The 9,726-nt window shown below is 37.7% G+C and overlaps 1 long non-coding RNA gene across 1 annotated transcript; it reads left to right on the forward strand.

Annotated features, from left to right (window-relative positions):
- LOC125765212 (uncharacterized) lies at nucleotides 1-8,897 on the forward strand. Its single transcript, XR_007418525.1, has 2 exons — nucleotides 1-1,151; nucleotides 1,680-8,897. It is a non-coding gene; the product is annotated as an uncharacterized LOC125765212 (long non-coding RNA).
- The last annotated feature ends 829 nt before the right edge of the window (nucleotides 8,898-9,726 follow it).

The raw sequence follows: 9,726 nt of genomic DNA on the forward strand, positions 1-9,726 counted from the left end.
TTTTAGCATTGAATAAAACATTCTGCTAACAATGAAACCCTATTTCCAGATCACATAACCTAGAAAAGCAAAAACAGCATAAAAAATTGGTGCGTCAATGCAACGAACATCATCCACCAAAAATTGATAATCCTGCTCAGTCTCGCAAACATAGAAACAGCATCACTAGAGTGATCACATCACAAGGTCTTTACATCCGTTCCCAGCATCAGCACCAGGGAGCAAACGTGCACATCTGCATCTGGGCAAAATAAATTCCTGTTTTTCCCCCGTATTTTCTGTATCCGCTTGCTCTCTAATTACGAAGCAACAGGAAAAACTAGTTCCTGCTCATCTCCAAGCGTCCGAGAACATTTCCCGGATAGCGCCAACAGCATCACCATCACCATGTCCACCATGGTCCAGGTGTGTTGGAGATCCTCGGCGGCTGTAAAACCGGCTACAGAAACCGGAACCCACCCTGTGCTATCTCTGTCACACCTCGCGCATACTGTGCAGGACCTCACGTAGGAACAAACGAGATCCTAGCGGTGGCTTTTGTTAATCTTTGTAACGGCAGACCAAAAACCGGCTGCTGGAACTTAACGTCGATCTTGACCATGATTTTACGCACGGAAAACATTTTCCTGCTGAGCACTGTTTGAGCTAGAAAATCAGTTCGCTCAAGTCCATCTACCGTTCAACATCACTTTATTCTCCGGTGGCTCTAAAGCCTGCGCCTTCGATCGGTACCGATGGAATCGTTGGACTTTGGTGTTCCGCACGGTTCCGTTACCAGTGTGCGCAGGGCAATGTGAAGTTAGCATGCGCGTGTAACAGTGCAGTGCAGATCGTTCCAACCAGTGAATGTTCCAACAGTGCAATGTTGACTGCAAGTGTGGAGCCAACTAAAGTGCAAAAATGGATTACACGCAGAAGAACGTGGAAGAAAAATCAAAGTGCATCGTACACTAACATTAATAGCTAAATTATGTTGCAAATAGCGAAAACACTTTCCCGAAGACACAAAAAAAACCCTCTGAACTCGAAACAGGACAACAGTCGTGCAGTGAAACCAATAGTTTCGGCAGTAACAAATTGCGTTTGAATCTACATACAAAAATGGAGTGAATAAAGTGACGTTGAACCTACACTTTGCAATGGAAAACAAGGTAAATAGCTAGTGTATGGGAAGCTTCTCTAGTGCTTGAAGTGTATGGAAATATTCTTTTTTAGCATCAGCAAAGGAGAAGTGAGGAGAAGTGAATATATTGATTTGTTGGATAACTTGTCTGGATTGATGAAAATCTTTCCAATTCTAGAATGAGTAGATTTTCAATTATCGAATTTCACCATGTGTTAGATGCAGTCTCCGATATTAGGCAGAACATTTTATGAAAATGGTCCTATGTTTTAAGAAAAAAAAATTATTAGAAACCCAAACAAATATAAAGTTAAAGGTTTTATTCATTAACATTCATCATACAAAACAAGAAATTCCTCATCACTTTTATCAGAGGAGTGTCCCAATTTTCACAGCTGTGGAAAATATGTACTGAAAAGTAATTCTTTTCTTGTAAAAGACAAACTTGGCAAAACTTCGACCGAAGTACGCATCTTATGCATGTTGAAATACGAAATATCAAAGAGGCATAAAAAATCCCCCAGTTGTTTCAAGCTAGACTGTTCTCCATTTACAGATAGAAGGAATTGAACGAACTCACCAACCAGACAAACAACTATCTGCAGTATCACATTTGGAGAAAAAAGAAACATTCCCGAAAAAAGCACATTTTTGAAGAATTCCTGACAGATAACGCAAATCAGCTCAAACATGACCGGCCATAGGGCGTATGCCCAAAACTGATATGCTATTGCAATGTCTAATAACATTGATATCCGGATACATTGAACAACCAGCGTAATGACTGGCACAGAACGTACCAGACGTACCTTGAAGATGCATTTGATTGCAACCCTTACCGTCGCCACAATATGCCAAAGCAACAACGAAAAAAAAAAACTCCGAATAATCAAGCTCGTTTAAATCACCCAAAAGAACAGCGACCGATGGAAAAGAATGTTCATTGAGAATAAGCTACAGTTTGTGAAAGGAAGGCAAACAAAATACAAAAAGCTCACCCCTGGGCGGCCCTGCTGGCCAGCCGGAGATGAAACAGAACAGAAGAAGAAACATCTACAAAATCCCCCAAATAAAGCGAATGATGCGCTCGATGAATAAAATATTGATACGCCATCTTGTCCATCTTCACAGCGACAGTCGAGAGTAGTCGATTTGTGCGATCGACCACAAGGAAACGTCATCTAGGGCGTAAAGACGGTCACGACGACCACGCCATGCAGCAGCAGCAGCAGCAGCACGTGTCACCCATACGCTTGCACACGCAAACACGCGTCGAATAAATTCCAAATCCATGCGCTCACCGACCTACACTCATACTGAAAAAAAAGAACCAGAAACCACTTGCTTTCCAACGAACCAATATACGACACAAAAAGCGTACTTCAGCTACAAAAGAAAAACACGGTTCGGGAGACATCAATGTCTTAATGTTTCGGCGTGTTCTTCCAACCTACTCCTCCCGGTGGTGGAGAAAATTCATCAGTTTCGGCTGGGAAAATTTGGCGGGGAAAATGTTGTCCCCTATTTTCTTCGGCGCGTCTTTTAACGGCTTCCACACGTGGCCCGTACGGAGGAGAAAATTCTAAACCAACAACCAGCGAGGGGAAAATTTGGATTCGGATTTTCCCCAATTTGCTTCGGTACAACGGGCACCGAAGAACCGAAGAGCATCGGAAAATTCAGCACACAGCACAACTGACAGCAAACGATGGCGCGTGTGCGTTTGCAGCGTTTTTGCGGACCGCGGGTGATACCAACGTGGGACAATTCATCACCGACGACCGGCGACCGGCCGAAGAAAACTTCCATTCTACGAGAAAGCTTCCACGCGGCGTAAAGGAAAGCGCCGTACCCGGTGGGCTTGCAGAGAAGTATAACACAACCGTATTATGATTTTTTTTATTTTTCGTTTCGTTTTCGTGACATGTAAACCGGGTCCGGGTTGACCGGTTTGCACTGTTCTATTAGATTTTCTATTTTTTCCTTTCGGTTGCAGTATTTTTCTCTTTCTCTTTCTTTTAAATAAGTATAATTGTGGTATTTATTTCGTTTTTTTGGAACATATGCCACCTTATTTTGCTAATGTTCATTCGAACTTCAAACCGCAGTACAAAGTACATGAAACGCCTTCGAAATTCTAATAGCCACTTGGATTGCAAAAGAAGAAATGAAAAACAAAACAATATTGTGATAGAACAAAAAAGAACCAAATCAAGAAAATACAGAATAAGCTAAATTATTACAAAAAAAAATACTGAAGAAGAAGAAAAAACACAGTAAAACTAAATCCAAAAAGCACACAAACACAAAATTTTATGTTTTAAAACAAACACGAAACACCACCACAACCACTCACTCTACACTCAAACGTATGCATCGCTCCAATTTTATACTTTACCTTAATAATAATACCTTACTTTAAGTGGTTTAACACATTATTAAGCAGGGGAAAAACACATATTTCAAAAGAAACATAACAGAACGGGAAATTTATGGGGGATAAAGAAAAAAATGCATAGAAAACTGGAAAAAACACACGCTTAAGCCTATCTAAGTTGGTCAGGGATTATTCTTTACATTCTTCACATCACCACATACAAAACAACACAGGATAGAAGAAGAAGAGGAAAAAACCAAAGTAATAATAATAGCAGACCGATTTTACCGGATTGTTTTAGTTTCCTTTTATTCTTTAAAATGCATGCACAAAACAATAACACACAAACATACTAATTTTACGTTGTTTTTAACAAACACATTAACACATACTCAGGATTTAGTTTTAGTAAACATGCTTAACTTAATTAATCAAACCACCAAAAAATGGATAAGAAAATAATACAATTGCACAACCTTATCATCTTCAAAAGAAAAAGGAAAAAGACATACAAACCCCGTCCTTTCTTATAGCAATTTACTACCATCCAACAATCGCCAGAAACAAGAAACAATAGCAATAAACAAAAACTGGAATGTTTTGTTTCGGAAAAACGTGTTTAACACAGTTATAGAAAATGAACAAAAAAAACGGTTGATTCCATTTACAAACAACGCACACTCGTACAAACCACTTACCCTTTTTTTGCTTCTTAAAACCATTATTACAAACACACGGACATTGCAAGAAGCACCCAGTTTATGGCAATCTGTGTTGATCAATTCGCGTTAACACTAAAATCTAAAACAAGAAAAAACATAGAAAGTAGGTAAATGATTTGGCCAAACAAAACCACATAATGTAATTAATTATGCATTTGGAATTTGTTAGCTCTAAATCTGGAAAAAAAATCCAAAAACAAACGAATCATACAAAAAACCCCAGCACACACGAAAGTCAAGTTGAAAACTAAAATGTGATAATAATGCTTTCTCTCTCTCACACACTTACTGTGTTTTGTTAAGCTAAAATGATGCAAATCGAACGAAAAACACAAAAGCCAAATAGTGAAATGTTCTTTTTTAAACAAAAATCATTAATAAATCGTTGTACCATTATGGTGGGATAGGAAATAAAAGGAAACAAACAAACATAATAATTATAGCAAAAAAAAGAAACAAAAAGAAACATTGCAGGTTGAGTTTGTTTAGCAAAAGAACAAAAACGAATAGTTAATTATATAAAAACAACCCAAAAAACGAATTTGAAAAGAAGAAACCATTCTTTGTTTGTCTGTGATGTAATTTTTCAAACAAGAGCTACAATCGTGATACAAAAGCAAAAGCAGTGTTTCAACTAATCGACACTAATTTAGTTGTAATAGAGGCCAAAAGAAATGCACACGCTACACAATGTTTAAGCAAAAGAAGAAGAAGAAAAAACACTAAAAAGGATTATATTTATTGCAAAAAAGGCATTCATCAATCAACCTGCAATGCGCACAGTCAAAAGGAAATGAAAACAAAACAGCAAAAAAAATCTCCCATTTACAGGAAACATAAAATCCTATTGTTGATATTTAAGCGAATTTATTTTAATTGTTAAAAGCTACCAATTTATTATATACCTGACCAGACCGGGTTATTTTCGGAAAATGGTACTGTTTGTTAAGCTTAAAGCTTTAAATTAATTATTTGAACCGAAAAACCAACACACCCCACCGCTGGTACATTGAAATAGGGCAAAACAGTTGACAAACAGTTTGAACAGTTTTTTTTAAATAGTTAATTAAGAAAACACGACAGCAAACTCTCGAAACTATATGAAGAAACGTAGGAAAATTCACACAACTTTAATCTGAACAACAGAACGAGAACACTAAAAACACACTAACTGTTGGTAAAACAAAAGGATACAACTTTGTGGACTGCTTTAGTGTACTGTTTCGACATATAGAAAAAAACAGGAAGAAAAAAGGCGATAAAGTCTCTGTGTGCGACAAAATTAAACAATTATCTGCGCACCCAAACGCTTTAGTAAGATAAGTTTTTCAAACGTTTAAAACCCGTTGCTTCTTCGGCGCCTGCAGAAGAAGTACCGCTGGTCGCGAAAGAAGGCATCCAGTTTTTGTAACGATCCTATTTAGTTTCTTGATTTTGTTTCTGATTAACACAACTAGCATAATTACAACTTCCCAACACTCTTCCACCATCCAGAACTCCTTCTGTTCCTTCTCCTTTCTTCAGATGCAAGGAGATCGGATCCTTGGAGTATATCGCCGTATTTACCGGTGACTCCGAGCTGACTACGGTCGGCTCCGGAAAGGAATGAGTACGTTTTCAAAACCGCGGAATGATACTAAACTGCTATTTTCTTAATCTTTCTATTTCTAGACAGGGTCATAAAAAAAGTGGGAAAAAGCACGTGAATGCTTTCCATACAATCGCGAAAATGTTGCTACTCGTTGTGAGAACTATATGGCACGGGCATGGAACCGAACCGAACCGAGCGAACGAACTGAAACAAAACAAAAGCAAGTACCGTAACAAAAAATGGATTCATTTCAGGGTTTACTTTTAATAATTAATACAGAAAATAATCAGAAGAAAAACTCTCATCTCAAGAGGCAGAAGTTCTAGCTATTTCTCACACAAATCTCATTCTATTTACCAATTTCTTTAATTCCCTCCAGTGCATCTCTGAAGAAAATCTTATTTTTCCAAATGCAAACCACTCATACAACATCCGGCTAATACGTTGGTACGTTTTCCGGTCCCAAAAAAAGAAGAAGAAAAAAATCACGAAAAATCAAACGTCCACTAATGGCTGCAGAATGGAATGAAGAGTGTTTTTCCATCTTGCCAGCCCATAAGAAGATACATCCATCCGGTTAGCCAGCGGATGGGGGTTTGTTTTTGGGGGATCGATCTGCGTGTCGTTCGTTCCCCTTTACTCCTTCTCGCATAAACGGCCGGCTAATGGTGGAAAGGGATAAAATTTCATTTTTCATTCCTTCCCTGTAAGCACGTGGCACGTAAGACAGTTAGGTTTCCAATGTTTAAGAAACTCATTAAACCCATATAATGGCAAGATCACCACAAAATTCCAAACATAACAATGGAAAAGAATTTAAAAGATACAACAAACAAAAAATCGAACAATATTTCAACTATCAGAAGCGAGCAAAATCACAAAAAAAATAAAGCACGGTACAGAACCGACGCAATCCAGATCAAGTGTGGTGTCTATCAAAAATTAATAATACATAACAGGGCAACAACATTTCACGGTAAGGAATTTCGGTCTATCGTGTCCTGGTTTGGGACTCGGACTGTGCGGAAAATTGTTAACGTTTAGGACGAAAAAACGCGGAAGGGGAACAGAGGTTTAGATTTGCGAAATTCTCTTTGATGCAAAATCTATTACCAACCAAATCGGCCAAACTACATCGCGCAAATCTTCTCGACAGAAGTCTAAGAGGAACGCTACCCAATGTTTTGGGTGCGTATCCATTCCGGCTAAGAAAGGGATAAGTCGTGCAAAATGCACCGCAAGCTTTACGCTTCATTGAATATGAATACATTTCTGAGAGGAATGAGAGAACGTCTGGAAACGAATTACGGGCCAACTCTTTTGCGGCGCCTTAGTTACTGGTCAAATATATTAATTAATTATTTTCAGCGAACCAAAAACCACAAAACAGACATACATCAATAATGAAAATAATAAGAAATTTTGAAATTTACAATAAAAAAAACATAAAAGAAATTCAAAACTAAAATTGTCTCTCCAAACCTTCAAATCATAGCAAAAAAACAAATGAAATGATGAAAACATATGAAAAACTCTAAAAAAAATAGTCTATGAGATCTTGAACATTCAAATTCAAATAACTTAATCAGTAAAACAAATATAAAAATATAATAACTTGTCAAAAATAACTAAAACAAAATGAAATATAGTGAAAACAAAACATACACAAGAAGATCATCAAAATCAGACATAAGAATCTCAAACTAAAATTCCAAAAAAAGATAGAACAAAAAGAGCACTTTGATATAGAATAACCAACAAACATTTCAGCTAAAATATAAAATAGGAAATCAGTCAACAAAAATCATCAACAAAAAACTTGTTCTGCGAGAAGTATTGCGCGTATGATGTATAGCCTCATCAAAAGCAAAAACCAAAATACAAAAAGCAAAAACTTAAAATTACACTTAAATTCAAAAGCTTAAAGACACTTGAATGTTACACTAAATCACTCACCTAAAAGTAACCTTCCCCATCGCACACAAACCACGGCGTGAAACTCCTTTCGGTAGAAACAATTTCCGGGCAAAGACGTTTTTCGTACCGGCTGGTGTAACCGGTCACCTTTAAAAGAGAACCTCAACACATACCATGTACCACACTTGCCTGCAATCTTGGCGTGTGTCGATCTTCTGTGCCGTGTGCACGGAAATGTAATCAAATTATTCGTAATAGCAAAGTGAACGAAATATTTTGTTAATTAACCTCTCAAAACGACTGACCACGGAGTGGTCCACCTACTACTACGTTTTCGGGGCGTGCTACTGATGATGCCTGAACACCCGTTGACCCGCCGTCTTTCTTGTCGATGGCGATGAATTGTCACAAGGGTAGCTCCACGCGCTCACATTCCTACACGAAACGTAAAGCTCGTATATGAAAGATACTAAAATCGTATAAGAGAAAAAAAGAACCATCCCTCCAGAACGGCAAAGACACCAGAAACTTAGGTCCTAGACGACATTCTAGGCCAATCTTCAAACAAATTTCCTCCTTTGGAAAATTATTTCAACAACCGGCGCTTTCGTCCGAGCTCGCAAGTAGTGTTTCGGGACATGAGTGATGATGCATCAAAACTTACCAGTTTTTGGGCACAGTTTGTATGACCCTGATCGTGTGGTAGGTGGAAACTCTTACCATCGAAGAAGAAAAAAAAGTGTAACAAAAAAACACAAGATGCAGTAAAGCAATTTATGTTTTCATTTGCTTAAGTTACAGGACAACCCCACCTTTCCGTTCGGTTTAATTTGTGTGAGAAAAGTGCTCTGAATTCTCTGTCGCTTGATACCGTTTGTACAACCGTTTTCGTTGGTGACAACGAAGAAGAAAATAAACACCGCGCCAGAACACACTTCTTAAGTAACAGAACAAACCAAAATAGATAGAGATGGGAGCTAAATCGTCATATTAGTAAAACCACGAAAAACTCTTTATTTACAGTTTAAAAAAACATAAAAAAGTGGGTTTTTGTTTTAACATTAATAAATATCTTGCAAGTAAAGTAACATTCACAAACAAATTCTGATAAAAACAAACCTTCAAAACATAAAAGTAAATAGCAAAATCAAAAATAGATGAAAAAAACACTTCAAAAGCAAAGAAAAAGCAGAGATGAAAAGAATATGAATTGTATCAGAACAAAAACAAAATAACCAAACCAAAAGAACCAGAACAAATCTTCATACGGCAACATTCAAAAGAACATATATAAAAAGCAAGTTGTACGTCTTGCACTGCAAATATGTATTTCCGGATGCTCAATTAGGCGGTATTGTTTACAAACACATAAGAAGAAAGTTGGCAAGATTTTGCTTCGTTCCGTTCTGGCTTAAGATGATGGAAAAGTTTTTGCTAAACACACACCCTTAACCAACTCTACCCAAAAACCCCATCTGGTTCAGTCTAATCCCGGCAGTTGGAAGCCATTTCCAAAAGCGTACCTGCCCTATTTTGGCTCTCCCACCGTTCAAACGGGAAGGTCTTTTGAACTACAAATTTGCATATCTTAAGTCGTGTACTGAGCAAAAGTACAGAAAGTACTACCGAACAGACCGGTACGGTACCGAAACCTAATCATGGTAACTTTACCGTAAGATGCACGGAAATGACCCAATGGAAAAGAAAGTCCGAGATCCTCACTCACACCTCACCAGGCACAGATTCCGAACGGAAAGTTTTCTTTTACCAAGATTATTTAACCCATGGATGGACACATCTTTCAAAACAGAAGTAGCGTACACATAGTTTGGCCACGTAAGCAAGTTCTTGTGCCAGGTTCTTGTGTGTGGTTCATTGTGCGTGTTTGTGTACGTAAAGTCGTTTTAAAGTTATGAATATTGCCATTGATTACGAATCTTTCCTTTCATCCCATCAAAACGAAAATCGTTTCGAACATTTTCGATAATAACGCAAT

This window comes from Anopheles funestus, chromosome 2RL (genome assembly GCF_943734845.2).
Source record: "Anopheles funestus chromosome 2RL, idAnoFuneDA-416_04, whole genome shotgun sequence".
NCBI classification, from domain to species: domain Eukaryota; kingdom Metazoa; phylum Arthropoda; class Insecta; order Diptera; family Culicidae; genus Anopheles; species Anopheles funestus.